This window comes from Salvia splendens, chromosome 6, assembly GCF_004379255.2.
Source record: "Salvia splendens isolate huo1 chromosome 6, SspV2, whole genome shotgun sequence".
Classification (NCBI taxonomy): domain Eukaryota; kingdom Viridiplantae; phylum Streptophyta; class Magnoliopsida; order Lamiales; family Lamiaceae; genus Salvia; species Salvia splendens.
Genome location: NC_056037.1, coordinates 14178903 through 14202170, shown reverse-complemented (window position 1 = coordinate 14202170; position 23268 = coordinate 14178903). Strand labels below are relative to the sequence as shown.

Here is a 23268-nt window from a genome sequence, read left to right as displayed (position 1 = left end):
ACACTTTATGATATTCTTTCTACTCAAACATTTATATTCCTACACCCTTTGACTTTTCTGGGTGCATTATCTTTTCCTTATGCAGATTTCGTCTTTTTGGTTGGTTGAACTCATTTACTTAATTGGGGTTTTGGTATGGAGCCCATTTTTCATTAATCTTTTCTAAAAATTAGTAAATATCAATCGGGTCAGCCTAACGGATTGCTTATGATTTTTATCGTGTATAAATATTTAATTCTAACTCGAAAAGGTCGGGTTTCGAGTTAATCCAATGTGTTAATCAGATGGTTACTGATAAAATTACTGTGACATATCTAATACATAATGAATAATTAGGATCATATTTTAATTATGATGATACTCAGATATATACTTAAATCTAAAAATAATTAAATACCAAATTTGTATAAATAGAATAAAACAAAACATCAGCGTAGTTAAAATAATTCTAAAGCGTGATTTAGAATACAAAATATTTCTTATAATCAATTAAAAATTTTAATATATTTATTTATTATTATATCAATAAAAATACAATACTTGTGTATATGGAGTAATTTTTTGTATAATTATCTACGTCATAAATAATTAAATATAATCAATAAACGGTCAAATTAGGCTATCAAACAAGACATAACAATAGACAATAGTTGCATCTGAGTTCATCAACCCACTTGGTTAACTTATCGGATTCCGGGTCAGCTCTACTCGAGTTGAAATTAATTGAGTGCAAACTAATTGGATTTTAATTTTATGAGACTAGAAATTTTCAAACATAATCCTCTAATGTAAGTGGACTATTTCGGGCAAGGAGAGGGGGTGCAGGAGGAATAAATATGGAGGTGTTCAATGATCATTCAAATTGCATACAAACTATCACAACTGTAAAATAAATAATCACCGTCTCATGATAGTTGGGTCGCATTCATTTTGGTTCGTTATAAGGTAGTTGAATCATTTATATACTTCATATGTACTTAAAAAATAAACAAACTGGTAAATGAATAAAGTAAGAGAGAGAAAGAGAAAATGTAGTGGAATGAGTGTTATTGGATTGTGGAGTCCACATTATAAATGATGTGTATGATTATTATTTGCCGAAATTTTTTCATATTTTGACTTGGTCTAATTTTGGGGGACGACTAAAAATAGTAAAACTAGTCTATTTTTTTAGGACGGAGTGAGCACTTAACAAAAAAAACTCCATTTACTCTCATGTTATATTCTCTCTTTCAGGGCTCTCAAAATGGATATCGGGTATCCAATACCTGATATCCAAACCCGAAAAATCAGGTAATTGTATACCCGATATCTGATTTTTTGGGTTTCGGGTTCGGGTACTCAATTTTTGGATTTTTGGATAACATGTAACCCGATACCCGATCTGGCATACCCGAATTTCCTGATTATTTTTTAATTTTATACTATATTGCTAGTTTATTTTAATGTTAAATAACAAATTACTATTATTAACTAATGAGTCAAAAACAAATTCTGACTTAGAGCATCTCCAATAGAGATAGGCCAGCCATAGTCTAGCCACAAACTCCACCTGCCACATCATCAACACTAAAAACTTCTCCTGCCACATCATCAGGACAAGCAACTGGACAAGCAATAGGCCAGCCATAGCCTATCCACAATAAACAAAATTATAAAAAATAAATAATTAACAATCACACAAAATACGGAATTAAATTTACGACACAAATACGGGAAAATTCAATAATAATATTAAAATTTTAAAAAGTACATTAATTAAAAAAGTACATTAATTAAAAAAATTACATTAATTTAAAAAAAAACTCCTCCTCCACACACGAGCCCCCCACCTCCGCCTCCGCCTCACTCCTCGCCGTCGTCGCCGTCCCCGCCGCCGTTGTCGCTGCTATCCGGGACCCCCAAATCTGCGGCATCTGAGCCCGCGTTTGAGCCCCCCAACTGTGCCGCGGCGGCATTCAAATCGGCCCGCATACTCACGAGCATTGAGTGAAGAAAACTCTTCTCCTCGGGGTCAGTTGCCGCCTTCCAGTCAGCTAAGATCTTGTACATCTGAGCCCGCCTTTGTTGACGCACGAAGAAGGCGAGCTCGGCTGTCGACCTGCCAACAGGGGGGATGCCGACTGGACCTTCTGGGACCCCTGGCGAGCCCGTTGCGCCCGCCTTTGACCAACCGGGCGAGTGCGGCGAGTAAACGTGGGAGGGGACGGGAACTCTTGAACATCCTCGGGGAGGTCGTGGGAACCGCCGCTGTAATCACCGGTATATAGTTCAGTCGCTGCTTCTTCGGCCAGCCAGCATCGACACCTGCCTGAAACTTCTCGGAGTCCATCAGCACCTCATAGCAGTTCCAGTAGGTGAACTCCTTATAAAGCCCGGGCACGGGGAAGACTTTCTCCGCTATCCTCCTGCAGTCCTCGTCAGTTTGGCCACTGGTCTGCATGTGGAGGGCATTGGTGTACAAGCCCGAAAATCATGAGACCGCAACCCAGATTCGGTCCCACCCTTTCCGGTACTCCTCCCCGTTACATGGCCTCCCCTCCGGGCAAAATGCCTTGTAGGCTGCTGCTATTTTAGCTCACAAGTTGACGATCCTCTGATTGTTCGAGGCGGGGGGATCATCGCAAATACTCACTCACGCCTTGGACAGCGCGACGTTCTCCGCATCCGTCCACTTCCTCCGTGTCGGGCTCTCGTCATCAGTCGGCTGCGACGACTCGCCGACCACCCTCTTATCCTTGCCCTTCTTCTTCTTTGGCGCGCCCCGACTCCGCCCTACTACCCCCATTTGAACGGGAGTGTCCGCATCCCCGAGATCTATCCCCAACTCCTCTAAGGAGAAAGTATCACACCCAGTGAACTGCGTCTCCGATGGGGTCGATGTGTGCGAAGAAGCAGTCAAAAAATCAAAACTGGGGCAATAGACGTTGTCCCCCCCGGCGTTCCCTGCATCCCCGGCTGCCACCCCGGTATCATCTGCATCCTGGGTGCCCACCCCGGAATCATCTGCATCCCGGGTTGCATCCCGGGTACCCCCTGCCCGTCCGCCCTGCATCCCCTGCCATCCCGACATACTACCCTCGGATGCCATCCCGGGCATCATCTGCTGCCAAGGGTACATGTTGTAGTACCCGGCCATCGGACCCCAACCATTTCCCACGGGTACCGTGGGAGTTTGAGAGACTCGTTGTTGTGTTCCATTTCGCGTTGTTGCTCTTGTACAGAAATTAAGATAGAGAGAAAACTCGTTAAAACAAGTGGTGCGAATGAAAATGACGTGCAAATCGCGTATATATAGTGTTTCAAAAATTAAATATAAAAAATAAAAAATCGGCTGGCCGATCGCTCGTCGATCGGGAGCCGGCAATGGCAGCCAGCCGATCGGCGAGCGCATCGGCCAGCGAACAGGAATCGGCGTGCGCTCGCTGTTTTTCTCGCCGATTTGGCGCTCGCCTGCTGCAGTGGTTCGGCGAGCAGACAGGCCAGAGCCGGGAATCGGCTAGCCGGTCCGCTCGCCGCCATTGTGGGTGCTATTAGTAAAATTAGAATAACCCAAGGGCCCAAACGGCCAAACCCAATTCCCAATTCGAATTCTTATTCAGTTGAAGAACGAAGTGGGCGCCGCTCCCTCTCTGTCTCCGATCACCCTCTTGACTCTCCCTCTCCCTCTCGCCCCTCTCTCATCCACCGTCCACCTCCGCCTCGGCCCTCTCCCAGCGGCCAGCGACATGGCACCCTCTCTGCTAACGTCCCGCTCAACCGCCATCCATAGCCGCCGCCTTCGCTACCGCCGTCAGCTACGATGAGTGAAGGTAAAAAAAAATCAAAATCACAATTGGGACTGGATACTCGATTTTTCGGGACTGGATACCCTAGTTGGGTATCCGGGTACCCGAAATCAAATTCGGGTCGGATATCAGATATTAGATTTTGAGAATTTCGGGATCGGGTACCTGTAAATTTCGGATCGGGTATCCGCGGGTACCCGATTTAACAGACCTACTCTCTTTCATGTTTATTTCTCGTTCATTTTAAACTTTAAACATTAATTAATTTCTTGAATCCTAAGGGGGAAAAGGCCACAAATTATCTTGGCATACTAATTTTTAAATCAAATGGAGACATCTTATACAAGTCAAATCTTTTGGGAAAATCGGGACACCGGGAGGAATAGTCACTGGGCCTGCTGATGGATACCCTAGGTAATAAAAAAAAAGCAAAATTACGACAATTCCAGAGACCTAGTGATAAAGTAGACCAAACCAGAATTTTGACATAAAATTTGATTAGAAAGTGCTAACCCAAACTAAATTGTATGGGCCTTAATTTGTGGCCTCTATTTTGCTTTCAGTTTTGTTTAAGTAGAATATAGGTTGATCATCAATGGTGAGAGACTTGACACAATGCGATTTTCTCAACACATAAACAAAACGAGATAACAAGAATTTTCCCTTTATTCGTTATAGCAAAATAAATTCATCAAAGCATGAGATGCCCTCTATTTTAAATGTTTGATGCATGAGATGCCCTCTATTTTAAATGTTGTTTATATAAAGGTGAAGATACCTCTTCACATTTTGTATCTCCCCAATAGTGAGGTAAAATTTTATAACTACCATATTTGTCTTCTTTTCATGAAAAACCTTTCTCCAAGAGGAAAAGTATTTGAGAAGGTATTACACTTTATGTTTTTAATGCATTTTGTACCATTATTTTATTTTTTAAAAAAAATTTCCTTTCTATATACCTTTTTTTCCCTTTGAAATATGTTACTTTATAAAATAGTATATTCCATTTTCAAGAAGGTAAATATATAATATACATTTTCTATATACCTTCTCCCTTGTCTTAACATTTTTGACCTGGAAATTGAACACAACATGTGATCTATGTGTAGTATCGATTACAGCTATTGATATCCTAATTACCCCAAATTCAATCAACCAATGGGATTTAAGTTATTTAGCTCAAGAATCTAGTCCTATTTCTTCAATAGTATCAACTGTCGGGGGACGTAGGCAGAGGGTACACGTGTCATGATATGACTGGAACTCATACACATTTTGTAGATTAACCAAATTAGTACTATAAGATTGAACCATGCATATCTTATCACATTCGCAATTAACTTACATTCTGTAGATTATGATATCGATAGGTCACAGTTTTGAAAAGGAGTTACTTATATGATGATGAGGTAAGTATATATACATTATACATATATATATATACCCCACAATAAAATCAGGCTACATGTGGGGAAAATTGGCCTTGTTTGTGAGTGAACCCTACTTTGTTTCATCTCCTTCCTCTATAAAGTTGCCTTCTCTCTCCCTCTCACACATAACAATAACACACACCTTGTGCTATAGTGGTCCTTCTCACTATGTATGGGCTTGCAATTTTTAATTTCTTCCTCTCTCTCTCTTCTTTCCTCCATTTCTGTTATCACTTTTTTTTTTCTTGCCTGTTATCACTTAACTGGCTAGTCAAGAAGAATTAAAAAGCTCACTTCATGCTTTTCCACAGCTTTCTTGAACTACAAATTGCTAATTGATCAAGATCAAGAATTTGGGGTTTTCAGTTCAAGAAAGTTGTGGGAAAACATGGTGATTCTGGGCTACTTTTATCTCCACCAATGCAGCCACATTCTTGAATAATTCCACATTCTTGGAGAGGTATAATGCATGATTTATAATTCCATGATATACCAACATACTTTTTGGAACCTATATTTACGTATCACAACTCCCCCCCAAAACTGAAGGTTAATTTGTCATCAACAGTTGATATATGTCGTGATAAAATGCAAACTCTAAATATTGTACAAACTTCAAACTATGATCTGAACCGTTATAAAATGTCAACAGATAACAAAATAATAGCAACAAAAAATGTCAACACAACATCAACCGTTGACATTGTGATGACATTTTTTTGTTGTTATTATTTTATCATTTGTTGACATTTTCTAACATTCCAGATCATAGTTTGGAGTTTGTACAAAATTTAGAGTTTGCATTTGATTACGTCCATGTATATGTATATACATCAATTGTCACTGAAACTACCCAATTATGATCCCTCTTATATACTCCTTGCATAGTTGCAGCATTAATACGCATGAATTTTTGAACTACATTGCTTCATAAATGCTTATATAATCTTTAATTTGAGATGATTTTAGGCAATTATTCGTGTGTTGTAGGTAATGCGTGAGTCATAACTTTGTTGGAGTATCATATTTTACAATAGAATGTATATTTTCATGCGAATGAGACAGTTGGTTAGTTGAAAATGAATGATTTAGTTTGAGAAGATCGGACAAAGAGGTATGGCTTATATTTTGCAAAGGTCATAAATAGTACACCCTCCATTTCACCATAGATGAGGCGAAACTTTTCGGTATGGAGTTTAAGAAGGGGATGTTGAGTGTGTTGAATGAATAGATAAAATAAGTAAGAGAGAGAAAAAGGTTGAGAGAATAAAGTAGAAAGTGGATAAAGTAGAGAGAAAAAAGTAAGAGAGAGTAAAGTAAGAAAGATAAAATAATTATTATATATGGAAATGACTCAACTATGAAGAAACGGAGGGAATACTAATAATAGTTCTGTTGCAAAAGCAATCGCCTTTTTGTTGTTCGAACTTTCCCCGTTATTTTTGGAGGGATTTACAATATGTTGGACCACTTTAGGCTTTCAACTCTCAATTACTACTTTTATTTAATTTTTGTTACCCTTGTCATTTTTTAAAAAGATTTATTGAGCTTGATAATAATCAAGCAAGCAGCATTTCTTTTTCTGGTTTGATTTCGGACACAACAAAATGGATGCTGGAGGGAGCTTCAGCACCCCCAATTGCACTCTTAAAATTAAGTTGGTTTTAAATACAATTTGGGCTGTAAAAAACAATTTTAGTTCCCTTTTACTATTATCTATTGAATAAATTTCATGGGTATGAGTTGGCCCCACTCAGACTCAGGTCACATTTCCCTTCCATTTGACTTATTAACTGTTTACAGTTTCAGTAACAACTTGAGGGCTTGACCAGAAAAACTAGGTCAACTGCATTTACTGTCCCAAATTCCCAAAAGAATTTGAATTATTTCCAACCGGGTCTCCTTTTTTAATTTCAATACCACCCCAAAAAATCTCTTTTTCAAATAATGACATTTTTAAAGATGATATGTAACGTAAATGGGAGTGATCGCTAATGCATAGGCATGGACAAAGAGATCCTCTTAAGGAGTGAACATTGGTGCATGGACACAGACAAGAAGCGGCGCATACTTTTAGAGCGAATGGGAACATGAAAGAGTCAAAATACATTAGAAAGAGAGGAATTTCAAGAATATACAAATATGAGACTGCATATTTGAGGAAAACTAGATATATTTGTTAAATGCGTGTACTCTAAATAGTAGTAATTAATAATCTACTTTTACAACGTTTCCATCTTACAAGTTGGAGTGTATTGTTGTGTGACAAGTTATTTTCATAATCATAAAGGGAAAATTGAAAAGGCGCCTGAAATTGTATTGCAGATATCGCTATGAGGCTATTACTATTATATTTGTAATATCCTTTATTTTAGTTTATTAGGTTACTAAAATAAGAATTTTTCGTATCTACAACTTTTTAATGTTTTGACAATTAGAACTTTTAGAGCACCAGTAATGGGGGCGATCTCAAGGGCCAATCGATCGGCCCCTCTATTGGCTCGGATAGGTCACTATTGTGGGGAGGGAGCCCATCTTCACCCCCAATGCCTCCACCCCTGGGCCGAGTGATCGCCCCAGCTGATGGCATATCGGCTCCGCATATGCCTGCGATGGGCCTCTATTGCGGGGGCTCGGGCCGATGATGGAGCCGATATCCACTTTTTTTAAAAGAAATTTAATTCAATTTTTAATCCATTATATATACCTCATTCTCCATCAATTCACATTCATCCCTTTCCAATCTCAATTTCAATTTTATTACTTCTCTCCACAGTGTTATGAACTTCAGCAACAAGGTGTACGACATGAAGGGGAAGAAGAAAGAGACAGTCGGGGGAGGCGTCTGAAGCTAGGCGGACGATGAGTACCTACTCCATAGAGGAGTCGATTGCTTTTGCTCATTGTTGGACATAGATCTTTGAGGACCCAATTGTAGCCAACAATTTCGAGGGCGGTTTCTGGAGGCGTATCATGAAAAGATACGAACAAGTAAAGCCCGCAGGGGCCCGACACACCAGCCCGACGATCTACGCAAGCATTGGAAACGGCTGGCATATGAGTGTGCTAAATTTCATGATTTCTACGATGGCAATGCGAGAGGGTTCAAGTACGAGGAAATATATCTGCAACTGAAGGATTGCCCCAAATTCATAGGGTTAATGGGTCGTGTCGGGGAGGACGAGCCGGAACCCGAGTGCTTCTGAGTTTGTGCTTCCGTTGTTTTTTATTATGCTTTCTATCTTTATCTTTTTTTAATGTATGATGTTTTATTTTGTTTTTAATGAATTTGTTTTTTGTCGTATATTACGTTGTCTTTAATTTACACCAACAATTACAAGTGAAATATATAAAAATAATGATGATATGGAAATGAGATGAGCTCTAAGATAGGCTCTGTGATGGGCTCTCATTGCATGGAGATAGGCTTTGAGATGGGCTACGAAGATAGGTCACCATTGCTAATGCTCTTACATATACAATTATTATGTCAAACGTGAAATATAACGGTGAAAAACGGCGTGGGTTAATACCGACGGAGAGCCAACAATTCCGTCGCAATGTGTTTGGAACGTTATCATAGTCATTGTCACATCTACTCATCTATCCAACTTGTAATTATTCACCAAATTAGCCTCACAAAAATTATAACAACCACAAATCTGTTTTATATCTATATGCTATTTGGTTGTGGTGGACCATATACAGTTTTTCTTAGAGACTAACTACTACAAATGCACTAGTAAACAATAAAAGAATGTAAGAATGTAGGAGTAATTGTTATTAAACAATTAAGGGGATTATCTTCACAAGAGAAAAAATGATTGTACACAATTAGTTAGATTAAAAGCAGCAACTCAACAACAATATTGCATTGTTCAATCAATCAAAACGCTGCCAAAAGCAAAGATCTCTCTCTCTCCTTAGCAAACGCACTACCAATCCTAGTAAATGAATAATGGAAAATGGAAGTAACTTATTGTATGCTGCAACTTCTAACTCCTAATTCATTTCTGCACCAAGAAAAGGTGATAAAGTACAGACAAATTAAGATATGTAATTGAATAATCTTTGAGGTAAAATAATAAATAGTCCTATAATTGTTCATTATATTGATTAATTAATTTACTAAAACCCATGAAATGAGAACAAGAAATTAAAGATTGAATGCAAACGAGATCATAACTCACTGCAAATCTTAAAGAACCAAGTAACAGTCACGTTTCGTAATCATTAAAACACAAATTAATATGAAATAAGAGGTCAATATTGCAAAAATGAAAATCGACACACATAACTCGATAATGCCTTGAAACAAATGATGTAAATTGTAATAATCAAGATCTGTACAAATATGAACAGTAATTAATCAGATAACATTTACATTTCTGAAAAGATTCATTAATTCGAAAAAGGAAAAAAGGATCGGGCGGAAATTTAAAAAAAAAACCCTAGTTTTCCTAGAATTGTTTGGTTTTCCTATGCAAATTTAATTTCTTATCTTTCAGTTTCCCAATGGAATATGAAAATCTAAGTTTTTTTGCGAGTGAAAAATGCTGGGAAATGGAGGGTGCTTGAATAAACTTCGTGGTCCAAGAGACATATATACTAAAAGAGAAATTATTGAGAAATTTATGGGGTGTTGTTGCAATTTAGTTGATGAGATCAATTGATTGCATTAACTACTCCTTCATAAATTAATATTGAGTGAAAGTACAGCCTGTGCCAAAGGTTTTCTGTATCTTATTGAAAACAACAAGGGTTAATTTTATTTTATTTTTTGAAAAAACAAGTAACTAAAAATCATCAATTAAAAAAATTCAGTTACTGAGCCTTTTCCATTCATAATTAATTAGCATAACATAATTGAAGATCTGAAATCACAAATAATCTGATCCACCAATAATGTGCGGTTTAGGAAACACCATTCTCTTAAAGATTCAGAAAGGAATAAATCACAAAAAGGTGAGTAAACTGATTGTAAAAACACAGATAGGTGTAAAATCAAGATCCGAATCTAAAAAATTTATAGCTGTATTGGCTTTCAACATAGAAAATTGATGAATCGAAAGGGGTCTTACCAGATCTACTAAAAACAGGAGAGAGAGTGAGTGAGTGAGTATACATATAAATATAGCATGGAAGGGTATAAATTGAGCTATAGAATTGTGGTTAATTTTGATTTTTGACCATCATCGTATCTTCCCACAACTTTATTGAACTACAGAGATGGTTATTGAGTGATCAACTAAAGTGATCTGCAGTTCAAGAAAGCTGTGGAAGAATAAGAAGAGGGCCATTTCTACAATCTGATGTAAACCTAAATAGGGTTTCTAAACAAATGACAAAGGTATAGGAATTGTGAAAACTGTAGGTTTAGGGAAAGAGTAGCAGTATTTATAGGAGAATTGGAAGTCTTTTCCACCAATCCCGAGAAGAATATTGGCCTATTCAAAAGCTGACTACTTCATCTATATATATATATATATATATATATATGGATGTATTCATTTCCTTTTCCTATATTTCCTCCTTTTTCCTTCTTAATATCAGCCATTAGATTAGAGAAATGGACGGTCAAGATCAACATTGGGTAATTAATCCCGTGTTGCATTATTTGTCCTATTTTGTGCATTATGAGGGTACAATAGTAATCTAATAATGGCTGGAAACCGCTACGAATAATGCACCACATGGTCACGAGTAATGCATATAATTGCCTATATAATGCACAATATGTGAACTGCAATGCATACGAACAAGATGTGCTGTGTTATGATGTTTGACACACGTTTCTTGTTTCCCCTAAGGGTTTAATAAGCTTAGGGGCTAGGGTATAGTACGTAGACATGTATGTAATCTTCACATTGTAACGAGTAATGGATATAATTGACTATATAATGCACAATTTGTGAACTGCAATGCATACGAACAAGATGTGCTGTGTTATGATGTTTGACACACGTTTCTTGTTTCCCCTAAGGGTTTGATAAGCTTAGGGGCTAGGGTATAGTACGTACGCATTAATAACAAATTATAAAACGATACGAATAATTCACCAAATTGTCACGAGTAATGGATGTTATTAACTATATAATGCACAATATGTGAACTGCAATGCATACGAATAAGATGTACCATGTTATGATGTTTGACACACGTTTCTTGTTTCCCCTAAGGGTTTAATAAGCTTAGGGGCTAGGGTATAGTACGTAGACATTACTAAATGCACGTATGTAATCTTCAATCTGTTGATTAACCCATATACACAATACCTCTAATAATGCATAATATACTGAGATAATGACAATTAACAGCTACATAATGCACTACCTAAACCAAATAATGCACATACGTATATTCCAATAACAACAATTTGTTAGTAATGTCTACGTACTATACCCTAGCCCCTAAGCTTATTAAACCCTTAGGGGAAACAAGAAACGTGTGTCAAACATCATAACATGGTACATCTTATTCGTATGCATTGCAGTTCACATATTGTGCATTATATAGTTAATAACATCCATTACTCGTGACAATTTGATGAATTATTCGTATCGTTTTATAATTTGTTATTAATGCGTACGTACTATACCCTAGCCCCTAAGCTTATTAAACCCTTAGGGGAAACAAGAAACGTGTGTCAAACATCATAACACAGCACATCTTGTTCGTATGCATTGCAGTTCACAAATTGTGCATTATATAGTCAATTATATCCATTACTCATTACCATGTAAAGATTACATACGTGTCTACGTACTATACCCTAGCCCCTATGCTTATTAAACCCTTAGGGGAAACAAGAAACGTGTGTCCAAACATCATAACATTGTACATCTTATTCGTATGCATTGCAGTTCACATATTGTGCATTATATAGTCAATTATATGCATTACTCGTGACCATGTGGTGCATTATTCGCAGATACCAAAATGTGGCAGTTACTTTTCCGTCAAATGTCAATAATAACCCTGTAATGCATACAACCACCTTCTATAATGCAACACGGAACCAGTTTTATAGAATCAATCTGATCCGTTGATGCCTTAGATCTAACGCGTAATATTAAGAAGGAAAAAGGATCTAAGATGTGAAAAGGAGAATAACGCTCCCCTATATATATATATATATATATATATATATATATATAGAGTAGTGATCTATGGCAAACACCTCTTAACCATATAACTAGAGAACAAATAATAGCCACAAGATCAAAAAAATCAAGGACTAATATTAATTTTCGAATTTAATGAGATATTAGCTCCCTCAATCACAAATTTACTCCATAATAACAAGTCAGGGGTATTATTGTCATTGCACAAAAAAATTAGATTATGTAAATTTTTACTTCATTTGAAGGTTAACTTCACGGACATGAAGCGAGTGGATCTGATCAAGGAGATCGCGGCGGAGTTCGAGCTGATCGCGAACCGGCTGTCGGAGACGGAGGTAGCGACAGTGGCGTCGGTGATGGAGCTGGAGCCGCAGCATCTGGCGGAGATCGCGAAGCGCGCGCAGAAGCTGACCGGGCCGAAGAATGTGAAGCTGAAGACGGTGATCGACAAGTCGCTGCTCGCTGGAATCATCATCCGCTATGGGAATTCCGGCTCGAAATTGAGTTTAATTACTCTTAGGTTGCTGAATGTTGTATGTGAATTCAAGAATTATTGAAGAATTCGGAGCTCTGTTCATCAAAGCTAGAATTTGCCCGAGCAAAGGCGGCGATCGGTTTCAGCTATAAATACGGCGAATTGAGCTACGAAAATTCTTGTAATAATAGTAATTGAAGTTCATCCTCTTCTAATTCGGCTAAATTTTCATTCTTAATTATTTATTTGATCAGAGAGAAATTTGTAAATGTTGATGCTAGAAGGTGTTTGATCAATCTGATTTTACTTCACTCTTGTTTAGAAAACGCTTCACTCTTGTTCACAAAACACATCACTCTTATTCTGATTTTACTTCACTCTTGTTCACAAAACACTTCACTCTTGTTCAGAAAACACTTCACTCTTGTTCACAAAACACATCACTCTTATTCTGATTTTACTTCACTCTTGTTCACAAAACACTTCACTCTTGTTCAGAAAACACTTCACTCTTGTTCACAAAACACATCACTCTTATTCTGATTTTACTTCACTCTTGTTCACAAAACACATCACTCTTATTCTGATTTTACTTCACTCTTGTTCAGAAAACGCTTCACTCTTGTTCACAAAACACATCACTCTTATTCTGATTTTACTTCACTCTTGTTCACAAAACACATCACTCTTATTCTGATTTTACTTCACTCTTGTTCACAAAACACATCACTCTTATTCTGATTTACTTCACTCTTGTTCACAAAACGCTTCACTCTTGTTCACAAAACACATCACTCTTATTCTGATTTTACTTCACTCTTGTTCACAAAACACATCACTCTTATTCTGATTTTACTTCACTCTTGTTCACAAAACACATCACTCTTATTCTGATTTACTTCACTCTTGTTCACAAAACGCTTCACTCTTGTTCACAAAACACATCACTCTTATTCTGATTTTACTTCACTCTTGTTCACAAAACACATCACTCTTATTCTGATTTTACTTCACTCTTGTTCACAAAACACATCACTCTTATTCTGATTTACTTCACTCTTGTTCACAAAACGCTTCACTCTTGTTCACAAAACACATCACTCTTATTCTGATTTTACTTCACTCTTGTTCACAAAACACATCACTCTTATTCTGATTTTACTTCACTCTTGTTCACAAAACACATCACTCTTATTCTGATTTTACTTTACTCTTGTTCACAAAACACTTCACTCTTGTTCAGAAAACACTCCACTCTTGTTCACAAAACACATCACTCTTATTTTGATTTTACTTCACTCTTGTTCACAAAACACATCACTCTTATTCTGATTTTACTTCACTCTTGTTCAGAAAACGCTTCACCCTTGTTCACAAAACACATCACTCTTATTCTGATTTTACTTCACTCTTGTTCACAAAACACATCACTCTTATTCTGATTTTACTTCACTCTTGTTCACAAAACGCTTCACCCTTGTTCACAAAACACATCACTCTTATTCTGATTTCACTTCACTCTTGTTCACAAAACACATCACTCTTATTCTGATTTTACTTCACTCTTGTTCACAAAACGCTTCACTCTTGTTCACAAAACACACCACTCTTATTTTTTGAAAATCTCTTCAAACTAAACAATTTACATTTCATAAAATGAATAATTGATCAAGCTTGGGACCAAGGGCCACCTACCAATATACATACATGATACATCCCCTTTCATCACCACATTCTGATACCACAAACCTTACTTCCAACAATGCCATCCGAAAAACACAAGCCCAAGAAATCATCCATCACTAACACACCGCAGTCGCTGCCGTATCGCTCTCAACAACAGTGTCCTTGGACGGAGTTTCTCTCAACTAACATCACCGCCGCACACAATCCGTGGCGCACCAACGCAGCTCCGCTCCCGCTGTCACCAAATCACGGCTACCACCACCAACATCAACACGATGCGACGCCCATCATAACCAACCGCCCCAACTCTGCCACGTCGCCAGTGCCTGCATCAGCGCCGCCCCAAATCGAAGGAGATTTGATCGCAGATTTGGAAGGAGAAAGAAAGGAAATCACGTAAATTTGAATTTGATAATGTAATTTCCAAAAATACCCTTGGCCTATTTTATATTATTAAAATAAATAATATTTGTTCCATTAAGATGTGTGGCTGAGATTTGTTCTCTAGTTATACACTTAAGATTAGTTGTATCTTGATCACTCCCCTATATATATATATATATATTTATATATATAATTTATTTTTTTTTACTTTTTTTATCTTTCGATCTGTTATTACAAAATAAGTGATTTTTTTTTATTAATGTTTATTCTTTACTTCTTCTTTTTCTCTCCCTCATTTCAAGAGTATAATTGTAGTTGGGTTGTATATTTTTTAAAACTATCTCATTATAGTTGAGTTATTCTTTTTTTTAAAAAAATATTTCCTCTCTTAGTTTATTATTCTTATATATCTATATTATTTTTTCCACTTAACTTACTTAACATAATTTTATTAAATTATATGCTAAAAACAATAATGTACTGTAAAAGATGAAGGGGTTATATAATAATAATAATAATAATAATAATAATAATAATAATAATAATAATAATAATAAGACAAATAGCTAAAAAATCATTAAAATTTTGGTATGACCATACTTTTAAAAAAGAAATGGTAAATTACTAAGTTTGAAATAATCGCAATTTCATCCTATACTTTCTATTTGTGTGAAATCAGTGATGATTTGTAAACCAAAATATCTAAGTGGACAAAACTGCAAAAAGACAAAACGACGTTATTTGATAATGGTTGGCTAAATTAATCACCAAGTTTGATTAAGTTATGTTAGATACCATACTTTTCAAAACAGAACTATAAATCACCAAGTTTTAAAAATTATCTTTCTTAATTTGGTCGACAGCAAGGATGGTGTGTCACCTAAAATATCTATGTAGACAAAACAACTATCTTTCGACAATTCAATAACACTAAAAAATAATTTCAAATATGACTCTTATTTAAAACCCACATTTCACTAATTATTTTAAGTCACTATTATGTACATTTCTTAAGTCCTTGCCCAAAGCAAATATCACTCCTATTATAGGATCAAGACAGTTTAAAATATGTTTATATTTATTGCTTTCTCTTTTCTTTTATTTTCTTTTTCTTTCCTTTCCTTTCATTTTCTCTTCTTTTTATTCATATCACATGTTTATCTATCTCTCACCATCACATATTTATGTTCTGTGTCAATAATATTGGTTGGTTTTGAGATAAAAGGAATAAAAGAAATTGAAAAAAATACCAATTTTATTTAAAATAATAAAAAAAGAAAAAGAAAAAAATACTTATTTTAATGAAAACAATGTCATTTTGAGCGTGACAAAAAATGTTGTTTTGTATGCGAAATATTCTACTCCCTCCGTTCATAAAAAATAGATTAGTTTTACCATTTTGGGGTGTCCACCCAAATTAGACTAAGTTTAAATATAAAAAGTTTTCAACCAATACTAACCATACACATCACTCTAAATATGGACCTCACAATCCACTAACACTCATTTCACTACCTTTTCTCATCCTTCTCTCTTACTTTTTCATGTCTCTATATTACTTTATCAATTATATATTAAAACCCGTGTCATTCATAATCTTGTTTATTTTTGGTGGATAGATGGAGTATTTTATAAATCTTACCAGACATACCAAACTCGTTTTTAAATACTCCATCCGTCCCACAATAGGAGCCACTCTTGTTGTGGGCACGAATTTTAAGAAAAGTACAGAATAGTGGTTGGAAATTAGTTAGTGGAATGTTATGCCAACTTTTTTATAATAGTTTTATAGTAAAATGTGAGTGAAGTGAGTTATTGAAATGTGACACCTATTTATTATTTATGGTAAAAAAGTGAAATATGACTCTTATTGTGGGATGGACCGAAATGACAAAGTCTGACTCTTATTGTGGGATGGAAGGAGTATTGTTAGTGAGTACATATATTTGTATCTTTTAAATTAGTACAAATGTACGTCATGTCACTAAAATTAATACACACAGGCTACCGGAAAATTTTGGATGGAATAATTGCAAAATTTTCAAAATTTGGTGGTTTGTTGTTCTGCTTTTTAAAAGTATGAACTTAACCAAAATTTGATGAAATTACATAATTTACTTGACAATTTGTCCTAAGTATAATATAGTACCACCCAAAAAATACTTTTGGAAATGGATGACCTTGATTAAAATACAATTTTTATAAAGTAAGAGAGATATAAAAAATAAAATAATTAAAGTAATATAAATATAAAATAATATACATTTCATTATAAGAAAATAAATAGATAGACATTAACTTTGGTGGATATACTAAATCTAGAAACATAAGATGATTTTTTTAATGAATTTTTTAGGTACTCCGGTAAATATTTTACGCGGTAGTATTCAGTTATGTAGTTTACGTTATCAATTCAATTATAATAGTATGCAACTATGTATAATGAATATTGGGGGAAAAATTATCCATTTTTTATTTTCTTAAGATTACAAATCATGCATATATTTTAGATATCCGTACTCTCTATCTATTAAGATTAAAATCAGATTTGATTTTTTAATAAAAAAATAAATTTGTAATCGAAATTTGTGGATTTTACATTGAATGAAAACGGAAAGGAGTGTGATGGCAAAGATTTTTGGGATACTTTATTTATTAATGAATGAGTACATAAATAATTAGTGGAAAGTAAAGAAAAATGATGAATGAAGCACATGGTGGCATGTGAGCGTGTCCCACAGATGATACATGCGATGCAATCCGTATTTACCGGACTAAGGTCTCTCTGTCGGATTTTCTCTCTAAAATGTTGATTTCCTGTAAAATTAGAGACTCCTCGAGGGGTTAATGTCCACATTTAAATAATAATATTATCTAATTCTTAGGAGTATCAAACTTGGTTAAAGTAACAATTTTAACAGTGGGCATATATAGTACCTTAAATTTACTAGACATTGTCGAACTCAATACAACTCTTTGAGAATCAAGTAAACAATGCTTATAGGGATGTGTAAAACAAGAGGTGAGTTTTAACTTTTAACATAAGAATTATAAAGGTGATCTTTTCTAAAATTCAATCCATATATAGATATATCATATATAGACTATAGGGAAAATTTAAAAAGTCTAATCATCAAGTCATATCAATATCTTATAGAGATTACGATTAATTGAAAGGCAAAAAAGCCTCCCCAATCGAAAAACCAGAAGCCATTCCATTAATTTCCACCCATATACTATCCAGTCTTTGAAAAAAAGAAACTTTTGAAATGACATTCGTTTTAATGAACAATTGGTAAAATAAGATAGGAGAATTGATAAAGTGAGATCGAAGGGTTGAAAAATGAGTAAATAATAGATAAGAAGAGAAAAATAGTGGAAATAGAGTTAATGGATTGTGAAATCCACTTCTTAAAATAGAAAATTTATAAAGTTTCTATTTTTAAGAGACGAAGATTGTACATATATTCCCTCTGTCCCAAGGAAGATGACTCATTCCTTGGGCGGCACAAAATTTTATACAGTTTTACTTTATGTATTAGATGGAGATAATAATATAAAGATAAAATATTTTATTTAGTAATATAATAAATTAAAAATAAAAAGTTAATTATGTTCATTTCACCCAAATAGAATATGAGATCCGACAAAAGAAATTTAAGCCGTCCGACAGGCTTACACAAATTATCATGCAATTGTTGTGTTGAAATGTGACTTGGCGTTCTACGTTATAATGTGTTAATGGTTTGGATTAGGCTGGCAAACACTAATTCTTGGCACATATACTATTAAGCAGCTGTAACATTATAATTAAATACTTCTCCTTGGATTGATTAGATGTTACAACTAATCTCTTACATCCTTTTCCAACCATCCTTTTCTATTTTAATTCTTGTTAGTTTATCTGGCAATAGATTACAGGTTGATCAATAAAGTTGGTTCGTTTAGTGGGGAACTAATGCACATGGATCCGTTTGGTTTTATATATCGTCTTTAAAGTAGTATCATGTTTTTCTATATTATATCCCCATTTTTATGGTTTTAATTTTGCCAATCGGGTTAGTTTAAATCAGGGCAGTCCCGACAAAATCAGAGGCCCTGTGCAAAAATCTAAAATGAGGCCTACCACTATAGAAAAAAAGACAATGCATTTTAAAGCTATATGATAATTAAAGAAATATACAATTTCGAACCTCGATTGCATAGTCTTTACTTGAACAACATCATTCTTTTGGTGTTCTTTGAAATGAAATCTTCGACGATGTTCTCATATGCAATCTTCTCCAGCATCTCACTCTCGAGTGCGATTATGGCCAAATCATTAAGTCTATCTTGTGTCATTGTAGAACGCAAATATGACTTCAATAGCTTCAATTTAGAAAAGCTTCGTTTTGCCGATGCAACAGTGACAGGAATAGTTAACAGAACTCTATATGCAATAGTTGCATTGGTAAAGCAGCCGTGTTGCTATACAAGAGAAATAGCTTTGTTGGGCTGAAAAAATAGGAATACATGTATATGGGCTGAAATATTTCAGAGGCACCTGAAAATTGGGGGCCCTGTGCGGTCGCACAGGCCGCACGGGCCAAGGGACGGGCCTGGTTTAAATCATAATTCGACGAAACCCTTTCTTAATTTTGCTTATGTAATTTTTTAAATCTAAGGCCTTATTTCGTAGTATTACTAAGTTAATTGGCCTTATGTATTGTTATTTGATGGATCCAAGTAAGATAGTACTGTAAATGAGGTGTTTAATAGCCTCTATTATTTCATGGATCCAACTAAGATAGTAGTACTACAAATTAATTAGGTGTTTAATTAATACCTCCATTATTTCATGGATTAAGATGTAAAATTAATCTTTGCCAATGCAAAAGTTTTTACATATTTATTTCAAAATATATTACTTTCCTCATTTATTAAAAACATGGAGTATTTCATTTTTTTTTTATTTTAGTACATCCACCAGAATTACTCATATATTCTATTTATGGAAACTTTCTCATTATTTTTTTCTCATTTTTTCTCTTACTTTTGTCTATTAACTCGAGTACATTGCATCTCGGGAAACAACAATTTGTATATGAATTTAGTCATCGATATTACGTAAATTATATACTAAGTTTATTTATGTTAATAATAAGATTAACTGCTACTGATTAATTAATAAATAGGTGTAAAATTGTGGCCCTTTTATGCTGGAGGCCCAAGTTATAAAGTCCCGGGCCCAATATCCACTACCCAGCTACTGGCCCAAGTCTTTGTAACCCAAAAATAAGTGTATATTTGATGTAGGATGAATTTCAAATGTAAAAATTGTGTGTCAATGGCCGTATGTCCAACCAAATTAAGTGAGAAATGAATTAAGGATCTTCTCCATCACCCAAAAGGTTATTTCTCACATTCTCAAGATAAGGATTCTTAATATATCTAACTAATTTATCACCCCTTAAGGATTAATTATATTTGCAAATTTCTGTAACTAAATTTATAAAAATTGCAGCTATGTCATGTGGCAAAATAAACAATACAGTATATTTCATACACAATTATGAGTAAATATAAAGTGCAAATGATAGTTTCATAAAAGCTCCAATTAGTATTGAAACATTTAATCAGAAGAAAATTAATCTATGAATCTCATGGAAAAGGACGATGATACAAACCTCTATTATTATTATTATTTAGTTTAGATATTATAGGGATTTAGCATATCTTTTTCTATATCTTTGTTTTCTTGTTCATTAAGTTAATAACATTATAAATAGGATAGACTGTTATCTTTTTTATTCATTCAATCAATATATGAAATTATCATTCTTTTGGCTCAATTGAGTAGCAAACAAGAAACATCTCCTAAGGTTGCCGATGAGGTTGATCTCACGCTCAACCGCCCCTTTTTGCCGTCCAAGTCACAACCCAACGTTGGGCACTCGACAATGACGACATCTCGTTTCTTGATTTTGTGTGGAAATCGAAGTTAAGGATTTAGGTCCTTAACAACTGGTGCTTTCATTGAGAGGTGACCCTCCCACCATCTCGAACCGAAGCTACACCGCTGCCCGACGGAAAACATTCCGCGCACAGCAACTGCTTTGGTTGTCGAGTCCCGCCTGTCCGCCGAGCTCTAGCCGCAGGACAACACTACTTCTGCAACGCCGACGGGAAGGATTCCCGCGTGCCGCGTCGAAGTCCGACAATCATCATCCACCACAGCCACGCCTCAGTCCGTCAACATGTCATACGACTACGCCGGCTATCGCCGTCGTCAATACGACTTCCCTCAGGCCACACAGCCATTCCGTCCCTACCAGCCGGCCCAACCTCGCGGTGTAACCAGTTGGGACCCTCCGAGCAGCCGGGTGGAAGTACTATGTCCGCCGTCGTGGCCTGATCCAGAATCACCCTACGTCTCACACCACTTGGATCCACCTAATCGTCACCTACGGCCGAGATACCAGCCCATCGGGTACCGCGATCGCGCGCTAGACGCCTGGCCCCGGCACCGCGGTGGCTACGTCGAGAGGGGTGGCCACCTATCTGATCGCGGAGCTCATCAGACCCAATTAGGGTTTGATCGCTACCCGACAACCGCAACGCAGCGGCACCGCCCAACGTGCTGGGACCCACCAGCGCAACAGCAGGACCGCGGCTACCCGACTGTTGACCGGGCCCGACGCTCAGAGACGTGCTGGGACCGACCTCGCCCTCGGGAGGAGGTAAGAGCGCGAGTCCAGCCCGCCTCCCACCAGCCCCGCTACTCCACCGAAAAGCCAACGCGGGACCTGTACAGTCAGCCCGCGCTTGTGACTAGTCAAACTCCAGAGCAGCCACGCCTGCCGCTAATACGGGTCTCCCAAGCGGAGAAGTCAGAACGGTCCATGTTGGGTCTCTGCTGGCACTGTCCCGAGAAATGGGTGAGGGGACATGTGTGTAAACAACGCATTCTATGTTATGCAGATGATGAGGATGAGTTTGAGGAGAACATTCCAGATGAGAATTTAGCCGAAGAGAAAACTAATAATACTCACACGATAGTATTCGGTGATGATGTTCCCAATGACGTTACTGATGTTCACAATGATGGCGCTCCTCTTGATGTTCCAAACAACGAGTCCCCTGGAGAGTTCGTCAAGAACAAAGGGATTGTCAAGAACGACAATGAGTCACCGCAAATGCTCGTTGGGGTATATGATGAGAAGATTGGTGAAAAGGAGGAGACATTGCTAAAAGATAAAGAGGATGATGGTTCTATTGGTGAAGTGGAGAAGATAATCGCCTCACTCAATGTTGTTCAAGTGTCATCCAAAAATGTTGTTGGAAATTGTTGGGGCAAGAAAGGAGATGGTGCTTACACCGAAATGCCCGTAATTGCTTGTGTCTATGTGGATTTGAATGTCGGTGATATTCCAAGTATGAATCATCGATCAACATCGCTCGACAAAGATGCAAGGTTGATCCCTCCGAGTAATGACATGCCATGCTTGGGCATTCTGGGAGGCGTGGACAAGCTTTTCGATTTGGCAAGGAATTTTTCGGATAAAGTTGGGTCTCCTTTGTTGATTTTTTATGGAAGTGAAAAAGGGAGACGTTCATCTTTCGGTGTGTGTTTGATCCAGGAGGAGTTGCCTCGCCGAAGCTTCTGCTTTCAACTCTCCTTTTTGCTTCGTGGTTCCCACCTTGAGGACAAGGTGGATTTTAACCGTGGGGAGTTGATACGAACCTCTATTATTATTATTTAGTTTAGATATTATAGGGATTTAGCATATCTTTTTCTATATCTTTGTTTTCTTGTTCATTAAGTCAGTAGCATTATAAATATGATAGACTGTTATCTTTTTTATTCATTCAATCAATATATGAAATTATCATTCTTTTGGCTCAATTGAGTAGCAAACAAGAAACATCTCCTAAGGTTGCTGACGAGGCTGATCTCGCGCTCAACCGCCCCTTTTTGCCGTCCAAGTCACGACCCAACGTTGGGCGCTCAACAACGACGACATATCGTTTCTTGATTTTGTGTGGAAATCAACGTTAAGTATTTAGGTCCTTAACAGACGATTGATAGTGCAAAAACAAAATGTTCCTGGAAACGTATACTCAAAACCACAGCCGTACTTAATAACCTTAAATTCCTTTGGAGCTGCCTTATGGCAAGAAGTTCTGCAAGTTTCTATATTGTATACATCACAATTCGTACCGGTACGATGAAGCTCAAAGGTAAAGTATCCGTCACTACAATGATCTTTAGCACCTACACCAACAAAAATTACGAGCATTCTATTATATGTATATATAGGGTTATGATATATGCAAAATTCAGTCTTATTGCACAACTCTGGGAAACAAATGTACAGAGCTTATTTTAAAATAAAAACATC

General features: G+C 36.4%; 2 long non-coding RNA genes across 2 annotated transcripts; one reads left to right on the top strand and one right to left on the bottom strand.

The window, feature by feature from the left end:
* The first annotated feature begins 5276 nt into the window (after nt 1–5276).
* LOC121806840 lies at nt 5277–8522 on the top strand. The gene is made up of 2 exons (XR_006051709.1): nt 5277–5678; nt 7995–8522. It is a non-coding gene; the product is annotated as an uncharacterized LOC121806840 (long non-coding RNA).
* A 501-nt stretch (nt 8523–9023) lies between these two features.
* Nucleotides 9024–10633, bottom strand: LOC121806842. Its single transcript, XR_006051710.1, has 2 exons — nt 10300–10633; nt 9024–9231 (listed from the first exon to the last, which is right to left on the bottom strand). It is a non-coding gene; the product is annotated as an uncharacterized LOC121806842 (long non-coding RNA).
* Between the last annotated feature and the right edge of the window lie 12635 nt (nt 10634–23268).